The sequence below is a fragment of the Erinaceus europaeus genome, chromosome 23 (genome assembly GCF_950295315.1).
Source record: "Erinaceus europaeus chromosome 23, mEriEur2.1, whole genome shotgun sequence".
In the NCBI taxonomy this organism is placed as follows: domain Eukaryota; kingdom Metazoa; phylum Chordata; class Mammalia; order Eulipotyphla; family Erinaceidae; genus Erinaceus; species Erinaceus europaeus.
In genome coordinates this window covers 12049385-12059106 of record NC_080184.1, presented here as the reverse complement: position 1 = coordinate 12059106, position 9722 = coordinate 12049385, and positions in this window count along the sequence as shown.

Genomic DNA, 9722 nt, shown 5'->3' with positions numbered 1-9722 from the left:
ACCGCCCTATGAACCCCGCCCCCCCGTCTCCCAGCCTGCTTTGGGGTCTGGGGGCCTCACTGCCTGCAGCCCCCCTCTTTACTCCCCCCCCATCAGCATTATGCCAAAGGTCCCAGGAGGGGTGGCCCGTGGTGGGTTGGGGATGAGTGTGGGGTGGGGTGGAGCCCCCCTACCCCCGTCGCTGTGGGGGTGCCCTGACTTTTGAGCCTCCTCCCTCCTACACAGGAAACATCTTCCAATAAAAGATTTGGCGGGCACCACCAAGGAGCCTTGGGAATAGTGTTCTGCTACGGGGGTGGCCGCACCACCCGATGCCCCTCCCCCTTCTCATTTTGCCCCTTTGGTTTCCTTCCCTGGGTGGCCTTGAGGCCCTTGACATCTTCAGCCAACCAGATTTGAGCTCCCTGCTTGCTACCTCCTTCAGGGAGCCCTCTCTGATTGCCCTCTGTCCCCTGCACACCCAGCCTGCAAACCCCTTAGCATTTAAGGTGTAGGTGTGAGCTCCCGCCAGGGGAGCTACCGCTGACCCTGAGATCTGTTTAACAACCCTATAAGGGCCCCCCAACCCCACCCCAGTAGATGGCTCTCCATGGTTATGTGTTGTCTAGCCGGCCACCAGCAGGGGGCATTATTGAGCTGTGGAGGGCAAGGGATGTGTTATCCACGATTAAGAGTGGGTTTGGGCAGAAAGGGGTAGATAGCATGATCCTTATGCAAACAGACTGTCATGCCCGAGGCTCCAGAGTCCCAGGTTCTGTCTCCCACACCACCATAAAAAAAGCTGAGCAGTGTTCTGGTTTAAAAAAAAAAAAAAATTCAGTCTTAAGGAGTTTTTGCTTCTTCTGGAATCTTCTTTGTTATTTGCAAGTTCCTGTGTTTCAGATTCACAAGACAGACTCAGTCGTCCCCCCACACACACACCAGCACCACCCTCAGCCCGAGCTGAGTGTCTTGTCTTTTCTTTGTAATTTTTTTAAGGAAAAAAAACAGGTGGGGAGTCAGAGTCGGGCGGTAGCACAGCGGGTTAAGTGCACGTGCCACAAAGCGCAAGGATCAGCTTAAGGATCCCGGTTCGAGCCCCCGCTCCCCACCTGCAGGGGGGGGGGTCGCTTCACAGGCAGTGAAGCAGGTCTGCAGGTGTCTGTCTTTCCCCCTCTCTGTCTTCTGCTCCTCTCCGTTTCTCTGTCCTACCCAACAACGATGACAATAACTACAACAATAAAAAAGGGAATAAAATTTTTTTAAAAAAAAAAAGAAACGGGTGGTCAGGCAGTGGTGCACCCGATTAAGTGTACATAGTATTAAGCATAAGGATCCAAGTTTGAACCCCCAGCTCCCCACCTACAGGGGAGTTGTTTCACAAGTGGTGAAGCAGAACTGCAAGATGTCTATCTTTCCCCCCCCTTCCCCTCTTCTTTCAATTTTTCTCTGTCCTATCCAATAAAATGGAAAAAGAAGGGGGTTGGGCAGTAGCACAACATGTTAAGCGCAGGTGGTGCGAAGGACCGGCACAAGGATCCCAGTTCGAGCCCCCGGCTCCCCACCTGCAGGGGAGTCGCTTCATAGGCGGTGAAGTAGGTCTGCAGATGTCTCTTTCCCCTCTGTCTTCCCCTCCTCTCCATTTCTCTCTGTCCTATCCAATAATGATGACAGCAATAACAATAATAATAACCACAACAATGATAAAACAAGGATGTGGTCCGGGAGGTGGATAAAGCATTGGATTCTCAACCATGAGGTCCTGAGTTTGATCCCTGGCAGCACATGTACCAGAGTGATGTCTGGTTCTTTCTCTCGTATCTCATGAATATTTTTTTTTTTAAAGGGGGTCAACAAAAGGGAAAAATAATGGCCTTCAGGAGCAGTGGATTCATAACTGCAGGCACTGAGCCCCAGCGGTGGCCTAGAGGCAAAAAAAATGGAAAAAGAAAAAAGTGGTCTCCAAGAGCAGTGGATTCATAGTGCCAGCACAAATCCCCAGCAATAACCCTGGAGGCAAAATAATAATGGGGGCCAGCTGGTAGTGCACCCAGTTAAGCTCAGATCACAATGCACAAGGACCTGGGTTCAAACCCCCGGTCCCCACATGCAGGGGGGAAAAGTTTCATGAGTGGTGAAGCGGGGCTGCAGGTGTCTCTTGTCTCGATCCCTGTCTTCCTCTGTCAATTTCTCTCTGTCCTGGGGAAGGAATCTGGCAACTCTGGCTTCCTGTGGCCACATGCCCAGTGGCAAAGGGGAAATTGTGGCCACAAGGTCATGGCTAACCCTTCCGCCTTAAGTCTGAGCAGCCAGGCAGGTCTGATTCTTGTGAAGGTGGTGTGTGTTTTTGTGCATGTGTGAAAGGATTCTGTATCCAAGCAAACATACCCCTCCCTCCTCCTAGGACTGACATTTTAGAAGGCAGAGAAGCTTCCAGCAAATGGTGGAGTTGGCCTCGGGGGTCAGGGAGACAATGATGGAGGACAGGGCTGAGGGTGGGTGGGGAGCAGAAGAGACTGGTGATTGGGGGCTCCTTGCGGCTGTATTTCTTGGCCTAGGAGTCCCTTTTCTGGTTTACATTCTTCCATGTGGCACCAGTGATGGGATCAGGGCTCCTGCTTCTGGGACAGGTCCAAACATTGTTTTCTTGAAGATCTTTTGATTTAAGACAGCAGGAAGTCTCCTGCCTGAGGCTCTAAAGTCTTCAGGTTCAACCCCCAGCACTGCCAGAAGCCAGAGCTGAGCAGGGCTCTTGTCTTTCTCTGTGTGTATTTTACTGTCTGTATATCTGATATATTAATAAATGAAATATTTAAAATGTGAGACTGGGGTGGCCTAGAAGGTGGTGCAGTGGTTAAAGCATGGGACTCTCAAGCATGAGGTCCTGAGTTCAATCCCCAGCAGCACATGGACCAAAGTGATGTCTGGTTCTTTCTCTCCTATCTTCCTCACTAATAAAATTTTACAAAAAACGGGGTGGGGGGGCAAGTGGTAGTGCATCTGGTTGAGCACACATGTTATGATGCACAAGGACCCAGGTTCAAGCCCCTGGTTCCCACCTGCAGGGGGAAAGCTTTGAAAGTGGTGAAGCAAGGCTGCAGGTGTGCCTCTGTCTCTCTATACTCCCCTCCCGTCTCAATTTCTCTGTCCTATCCAATAAAACGTGAAAAATGGCCGCCAGGAGCAGTGGATTCATAGTGCAGCCACCAAGCCCCAGGAGACAAAAAATAAATAAAAAAGGCAGGGGGAGGAGAGGAAAATAGACACCTGCAGAAATTGCTTAACTGATCTTCAGCCTTCTTCCCTGCACGTGGTGAGTGAGGCTTATTATTAGTGAGGAATTAGAGAAAGATACACTGGAAGAACCGGAGCCCTGCTCAGCTCTGGCATATGGTGGTGCTGGCCATTGAACTTGGGACCTTTGGTGCCTCAGGCATGAAAGTCTTTTTGCATTACCATTACACTGTCTCTCCAACTCAGAAGCGAGCGAGCAAGCAAGGCCTTGAACCCAGGTCTTTGCATGTGGTAACGTATTGTATCAACTCTTTGGGATCTTGGTTTCAAAAGTAAAAGTACCTCTATGCCAGGGTTATTGCCAGGACTCGGTGCCGGCACTGCGAATCCACTGCTCCTGGAGGCCATTTTTTTTTCTCTCCATTTTTGTTGCCCTTCTTGCTCTTATTATTATGCCACCACCCGACTCCTGCTATTTTTTTTAATATTTATTCCCCTTTGTTGCTCTTGTTTTTTTTTATTGTTGTTGATGTCGTTGTTGGATAGGACAGAGAGAAATGGAGAGAGGAGGGGAAGACAGAGAGGGGGAGAGAAAGATAGACACCTGCAGACCTGCTTCACCGCCTGGGAAGCGACTCCTCTGCAGGTGGGGAGCCGGGGGCTCGAACCGGGATCTTTACGCTGGTCCTTATGCTTTTCGCCACGTGCGCTTAATCCGCTGCACTACCGCCCAACTCCCTCTGCTATTTTTTAAAAACTATTTAGTTATTATTGAATAAAGATACAAAAAATGAGAGGAAAGGGGAAGATAGACACCTGCAGCACTGCTTCACCACTCACGAAGCTTTCCCCCTGCAGGTGGGGACCTGGGACTTGAACCCATGCCCTTGAGCGTTGTAACATATGCACTTAACCACACACCTAACCCCTAACCCTTTTTTTTTTTTTTTTTGCCTCCAGGGTTATCGCCGGGGCTCAGTGCTGGCACTACAAATCTGCTCCTGAAGGCCTTTTTTTTTTTTTTTTCTCTGTCCATTTTATTGGATAGGACAGTATAATTGAGAGAGCTGGGGAGATGGATATGGAGAAGGAGAGAGAAAGACACCTGCAGACCTGCTTCCCCACTTGCGAGGCATTCCCCCTGTAGGTGGGAAGCCAGGGGGCTTGAACCTGGATCCTTTGCTCCAGTCCTTGTGCTTAGTACTCTGTTCATTTTAACCAGGTCCACCACTACCTGGCTTCCCTCCTCATTTTTAGACTGAGAGAGTGAGCCAGAGAGGGGACAAGAACAGAGCAGGGAAAGACACCCCAACCCCCAGGGCAGGGGTAGATAGCATAATGGTTATGCAAACTGACTCTCATGCCAGAGGCTCCAAAGTTCCAGGTTCAGTCCCCTGCACCACCACAAGCCAGAGCTGAGCAGTTCTCTGGTAATTGAAAAAAAAAAAAAAAAAACCAACCCCCAAAGCTTCCTCCAATGTGATGGGAGCCAGTCTCGAACCCGGGTCACACACATGGCAGCGCAGAGCACTGGCCAACGGACCTATTTCGCCAGCCCAAGGAAAGACTTTTCCCAGCACTAAAGAAGGAGAACTAGGCAGTGAGTGGGGACAAGAGCTGGTGCTGGGAAGGTTTGTTCATCCTTCCTGGAAAGATGGGGATCAGAGTTGGGTGTGGCATCTGGTAAGAGGTCACAGGTGGGGACAGGTCCTTCTTGATTGACTGGTTTTTTGGGGGAAGACCAGCACTCACTGAGTTTCAATGTGGGCTTGGGATAGAGCTCCTGAGAGAGGGTGTCTGCCTTGCCAAACTTCAAACCCCAGCACCACATGGGAAGATCCCAAGACACTAGGGGAGGGGAAATCACATTTTTCTCTCTGTCATTTACATGAAGTAAGAAATCGCAAATGCGAGAGTCAGGTGGTAGCGCAGAGGGTTAAGCACAGGTGGCGCAAAGCAAAAGGACCGGCGTAAGGATCCCGGTTCAAGCCCCCAGCTCCCCACCTGCAAGAGAGTCACTTTACAAGCGGTGAAACAGGTCTGCAGGTGTCTTTCTCTCCCCTTCTCTGTCTTCCCTTCTCTCCATTTCTCTCTGCCCTATCCAACACGACGACATCAATAACAACAATTAAACAACAAGGGCAACAAAAGGGAAAATAAAGATTTTTTAAAAATCACAAATGTATGAAGTCAGTTGAAGGCTGAAAGACACAATGGTTCTGCAAAAAGACATTCCTGCAAGGGCCAGGTAGTGACACTGACCTGGTTGAACACACATGTTACAATGTGTGGGGACCTGAGTTCGAGCCCCCAGTCCCCACCTGCAGAGGGAAATCTTTGTGAGTGGTGAAGCTGTGTTACAGGTGTCTCTCTGTCTCTTTCCGTCTATGTCACTTCCCTCTCAATTTCTGGCCATCTCTACCCAAAAAACAAATCAAGATAATTAAAAAAAAATCAAGACTTTCCTGCCTGAGGCTCCAAGTTTCCAGATTCAGTCCCCAGCACCACCACCAGTTGGAGCTGAACAGGGCTCTGGTCAAAAATGAAATGAGGGGAGTTGGGTGTAGCGCAGCGGGTTAAGCACATGTGGCACAAAGTGCAAGAACCAGCGAAAGGATTCCCATTCGAGCCCCCGGCTCCCCACCTGCAGGGGAGTCGCTTCACAAGTGGTGAAGCAGGTCTGCAGGTGTCTGTCTTTCTCTCTCCCTCTGTCTTCTCCTCCTCTCTCCATTTCTCTCTGTCCTATCCAACAACAATGACATCAGTAACAACAATAATAACTATAAGAATAAAACAAACAAGGACAACAAAAGGGAATAAATAAATATTTTAAAAAATGAAATAATTGCATATCGCACCAAAGTAAAAGACTCTGGGGTGGGTGGGTGGGGAGAATACAGGTCCATGAAGGATGATAGATGACACAGTGGGGGTTGTATTGTTAAATGGGAATCTGGGGAATGTTATGCATGTACAGACTATTGTATTTACTGTTGAATGTAAAACATTAATTCCCCAATACAGAAATTAATTTTTTTTAAAAAGAAAGTTCACCCTTTGAAATGAAAAAAAAAAAAAAGAAAGAAAAATAGTCTCCAGGAGCAGTAGATTCATGGTGCAGGCACTGAGCCCCAGCAATAACCCTGGAGGCAAATAAAAAAAAATGAATAGGAAGGAGAATAATTATTAAGAAAACTGATGAGTTGGCCTTGACAGGGAAAAAAAAAAAAAAAAAAACACCTCAGTTTACAGGAACTGTGTTGCAAGAAACAGTTAAGGTGCTGAAAACTGAAGGTAGATAAAGACACGAAAAGGCTCTGTATGTCACAGCCCCACCTGTTCCTGCCCGGGGCGCCTTATCTAGAAGGAAGGACAGTTCAGGTCTGTGTCAGAGCTTTCTGAGAACTGTCAGAAAATCCATCAGGATCCCAGAAACCAAGATATGTCCCAGGCTCCCATCCTGTTTGTCCTGGAATGTCCTCATCTTGGATTCTACCCTGCTCCTTTTATTTTATCTATCAATTTATTTATTTATTATCTTTATTGGATAGAGACAGCCAGAAATCAAGAGGGAAGGGGGTGATAGGGTGAGAGACATGGAGCTTAAACCTGGGTCCTTGTAAACTGTGACATGAGCATTTAACTACTACCTACTACTACCTAGCCTCTCATTTTATTTTACTTTATTTTTTCTCCAGGGTTATTGCTGGGGCTAGGTGCCTGTACTACGAATCCACTGCTCCTGGAGGCCATTTTCCCCTTTTGTTGCCCTTGTTTATCATTGTTATTATTATTATTGTCATTGCTGTCATTGTTATTGGATAGGACAGAGAGAAATGGAGAGAGGAGGGGAAGATAGAGTGGGGGAGAGAAAGAGAGAGACCTGCAGACCTGCTTCACCACCTGTGAAGAGACTCCCCTGCAGGTGGGGAGCCTGGGGCTCAAACCGGGATCCTTACACCGGTCCTTATGCTTCATGCAAGATGCACTTAACCCATTGGGCCACCGCCCGACTCCCCCAGTGCGTTTTTTAAATTACCTTTATTTATATATTGAACAGAGATGCCAGAAATCAAAAGGGAAAGGGGGAGATAGGGAGAGAGACAGAGATACCTGCAGCCCTGCTTCACCCCTGCAGGTGGGGACCCGGGACTTGAATCCAAATCCTTGCCCACTGTAATGTGTGCACTCAAATAGATGTGCCACTGCCTGCCCCCATAACACACACTCTTTCTTTCTCCTCTCCGTATTGAAGTAGTGTATAGAACTACTCCTTAGGGCCAGGCGGTGGCGCACCTGGTTGAGCGCACACATTACAGTGCACAAGGACCCGGGTTCAAGCCCCCGGTCCCCACCTGCAGGGGGAAAGCTTCACAAGTGGTGGAACAGGGCTGCAGGTGTCTCTCTGTTTCTCTCCTACTCTACCTCCTCCTCCCCTCTCCATTTTCCTGCACTCCATCCAATAGTAAACAAATAAAATAAAAATATATTAAACTTAAAAAAAAAAACTGCTTGTATCAGGCTCCTTTTAGCCACCGTAAACCCTAAACCCAACTCTCTCTTTTTTAAAAATATTTATTATTTATTTATTCCTTTTTGTTGCCCTTGTTGTTTTGTTGTTGTAGTTATTATTGTTGTTGTTGTTGGATAGGACAGAGAGAAATGGAGAGAGGAGGGGGAAGACAGAGAGAGAGGGAAAGATAGACACCTGCAGACCTGCTTCACCACTTGTGAAGTGACTCTCCTGCAGGTGGGGAGCTGGGGCTTGAACCGGGATCCTTATGCCAGTCCTTGTGCTTTGTGCCACCTGCGCTTAGCCCACTGCGCTACAGCCCGACTCCCCCAACTCTCTCTTCTTCCTGACAGCCTTTTTTTTTTTTTTCCCTTGGCCCCTGACAGCCTCTGACCTTTATGGCCTCTGTTCATCACTTAGTCCTTGTATACATAATGTGAGCAATTTTTTTAAATTTCTTTATTGGGGAATTAATGTTTTACATTCAACAGTAAATACAATAGTTTGTACATGCATAACATTCCCCAGTTCTCCATATAACAATACAACCCCCACTATGTCCTCTATCATCCTTCATGGACATGTATTCTCCCCACCCACCCAGTGAGCAATTTTTTTTTTGTCCATCTTTCTTTCTTTTCTTTTCTTTTTACCAGAGCACTGTTCAGCTCTGGCTGATGGTGGTGCGGGGGATTGAACCCGGGTCTTTGGAGCCTCAGGCATGAGAGTGTCTTTGCATAACCATTTTGCTATCTACCCTCCGCCCAATAATAATCATTATTAGGTTATTTTTTTTCTAGAAGAAAGTCTTTTTTTCTCACTTTTTAAAAAATTTTTGTTAAGTATTTTATTTTATTTTGAGAGAGAGATGCAGAAAGACACAGAAACACCAGAGCCCGGCTCAGCTCTGGCTTATGGTGGTGCAGGGGATTGAACCTGGGTCTGTGGAGCCTCAGGCATGAGAGTGTCTTTGCATAACCATCATGCTATCTACCCCTGCCCATAAAAGAGAAATCTTACTGAACATCAGAGCCCAGAAATGTTGCCAAGAGCTGATTCTGATTTCACTAGAATCAAACTGTTTTCTAGTAACTCCAAAGTGTCGTGACTTTTGTTCAGTGTCCCGCATTTACAGCATCCCTCATTACAAATAAACAATATATTAAAAATTAAATAAACCTATAGAAATCATTTGGCCTGATAAGTCATAAAGATTTGGATTTCCAAGTGTGGGGTCCTGGGCTCGAGCTCCAGACATCACATGTACCAAATTACTGCTCAATATTCTCTCTCTCTCTCTTTTAATATTTATTTTTCCCTTTGTTGCCCTTGTTTTTATTTTTATTTTTATATTGTTATTAGGACAGAGAGAGATGGAGAGGGGAGGGGAAGACAGAGAGGGGGAGAGAAAGACAGACACCTGCAGACCTGCTTCACTGCCTGGGAAGCGACTCCCCTGCTGGTGGGGAGGGGGGGGGGACGGGGCTCGAACCGGGATCCTTGTGCTTTGTGTCATCTGCTCTCAACCCGCTGTCCCGAAAATTCGTGTGTTTTTATGTGAGTGATCGAGAGGAAGAGGGGGAGGGAGAGAGGAGAGAGAGAGGGAGAGACCAGAGTCGTACTCAACTCTGACTTCTGAAGGGGATTGAACCTGGGACCTCAGAGCCTCAAGCATGCCAATCCTGTAATCGAATCCATCCCCCAGGCCGCCACTTGGCTGCTTGGCTAGCTCAAAGGTTCCCCCAGAGGACTGAGCAGTTGACCTTTGCAGGCAACAAAGGATGTGGGCAGGTCAGCAGGAAATGCATGCCCTCCCCCTCCCCCAGAATGGGGTCGGAAGCATCGCAGCCAGATAATTGGGGTCACCCGGGCCGAGAGGAGGGAAGAGAGGCAGGACTGAGTGGGGAGTCACTTGGCAGCGGGTGGGAGGCTTGGGGGGCGGCCTGCTGCGGGCGGGTCAAGGGAAGTGACTTTGACAGGCGCCTTCCAAAGCCCA